We start from the raw sequence: 2,365 nt of genomic DNA, 5'->3' as shown, positions 1-2,365 counted from the left end.
AGTTTTGCGCTCACCTTGGCAATCCTCTCAGTCCAGTTTATGGTCTCATTGTCCTGGCTCTGGAAAGAAACCCCCAAGATCTTGAGGGGCTCTGTGCAGAGCTCGAGACCTTCTGGTGCTTTCGTCCTGTCCTTCCAGAGTTTTAACAACTTGAGTTTGCTCTTTCGACAGTTGAGCTTTATGTTCAGTATTGCTCCATGAACAGCAGGGCTCTTGTCAACCCCCTGTCCGAGCTCAGGAACAACCTTGTGTCATTTACGTACTGGGAGATCTTGAGGGTTTCCCCCATGCCTCCCGGTATCACCAGGCTGTCGATGTTAGGTTCCTGTCTCACCGCCTTTGCTGAAGGTGAAGTGAAGAGAACATAGAGAAGAGATGAAAGAGGACACCCTTGTCGTACTCTGGACTCCAGGGGAATGAACTCCCCCTGATGTCCATTCACGTCGACTCTGCTGTCCATTTCAGAGTACAGTATCTTTGTCCGGCTGCTGAGTATTCCAGCACTCTGAACTGATAGCTGTGGTTTGTGGTTTACTCTGTTGAAGGCTTTCTCCTGGTCCAGGCTCACAACCATCATGGACATGTTCCGGTCCTCGGCCCAGGCGATGGCATCCCTGGTGAGGAGAAGGTTCCAGCTGGTGGTTCGCCCTTCCACCCCACACATCTGGTCACTGTTGATTATGTGGGGCAGGGCTGTCTTCAGTCTGCTGGCCAGTAGCTTGAACAGGATCTTGACACCCGCAGTCCATCATAATTGGCCACCAGTTCTTGAGGTCTATGTTGTCCCTCCCCCTCTTGAAGAGCAGAGAGATGATGCGTTCCTTCATTGTTTCCCCTGGCGGAAGATCTCTTGCACCACCTTCACCAGGTCTATCACCAGGGTGTCTCAGAAGCAGGTATATAATTCCTTGGGGAGTCCATTCAGCCCCAGTACTTTGCCATTCTCCATGGAGCAAAGCACCACCCTCAGCTCCTCTACTGTAATCGGTCCCTCCACATCCTCCCTCACCTCCTCTGGCTTTCAGCATTTCCATAAAAGAGCTCTATATAGAATGTGGTCACTGCGTCTACTTTGTCACCCTTATCCAGCAGCTCCTCTCCATCTCCCTGTCTCAGATTGTGGATGACCCTCTTTTTCTGGGCTCCCCAGACCTGATTAAAGACATAAGACGAACAGGTTTAATTATTTTCATAATGTTCCCTTTGTGCCCTGAACAGGAAAGCCTTGGCTTTCTTAGTGTACAGGTTCCTGAGCCTCTCCTTCAGGTCCCTTGCTTGGGCTGAATTGAAGGCTCCTCCCCTGTTCACTGAGCTGTACTCCTCTTCCAGTTGTTTCTGTAGATGTGCAGCTTCCTTCTTTTCCTTGGCTGCCTTCTGTCTGCAGTAGGTCTGCGCAAGGGTTCTGGTCCTCCCCTTCACTATGTAGCGGCAATGCTTATTAATAATACAGGAATTAAGTTTGTTGTCCCCCATACCAGTCTCTCCCTCATCTCTGTGGTGCTGGACACAGTAAGGCCATTCCATGTGGTTCAGATTTAAGGTGTTTTTCTATCTGATAGAGTTTCCTGATAAGGAACAACTCCCAGGGCTGAGATTCTCCAGCCACCCTAATGAATGGTCATCTCTGGTGCCTTTCTGTCTGTCTGGAAGATTCCAAGGGAGAGTCTCATCCCAAAGTGTTTAGAGCCCTGAGGTCAGAGAGCATTGTCACTTATCTTCCACCTTGATCAGCCAATATGGAACTGGTAGAGTGCGATAACCCCACGTGGGTCTTGAACGCCTATGAAACCAATGAACGACTGTAGTTCCTCCAGATAAAAGAGGCAGCACAGGGCCCAGAGGGCGCCCCTCCAGGACGTTCTCAGACTCAGCTGAGACAATAACGTGACAGCTAGTGTTTCTGGGTGGAGTCAAGACCGGAGGTCACCTGCGCGTAACCAAAGGAACCACCCGAGGTTAGCCCAGCAGCAAGCCTCGTGAACCGCCGGTAACCCACCGTTAGTACTTGCCTGATCAACGAGTGAACTACAGTTGGAGCTGTTGACAGCTGAATCTCAGTATTCAGGACTAGTGCTACATCAGGAATGAACCGGTCTTCTTCCCGTCTAAAGAGTGTGACTTGCTCTGACCTGCAGTCACTTTTCATGTGCACAAACTCTGCTAGTTCAGCCAGGACTAACTAGCCAGGTCCTAAGAGAGGCACTGCCAGCGCGCCACAGCAGGAATCTCTCTCTCCTGCTCCCACAACAGCTTGTAGCAACAGCTTGTGGCTGTTCCTTTGTGTACACGGAAGATATTAATCCATATGAACTAGATGAGTATTCAACATTCTACATTACAGCTCGAATTCAATTGTTACCTCAAC

The sequence above is a fragment of the Lepisosteus oculatus genome, chromosome 18 (assembly GCF_040954835.1).
Source record: "Lepisosteus oculatus isolate fLepOcu1 chromosome 18, fLepOcu1.hap2, whole genome shotgun sequence".
Classification (NCBI taxonomy): domain Eukaryota; kingdom Metazoa; phylum Chordata; class Actinopteri; order Semionotiformes; family Lepisosteidae; genus Lepisosteus; species Lepisosteus oculatus.
This window is presented reverse-complemented; position numbering follows the sequence as displayed.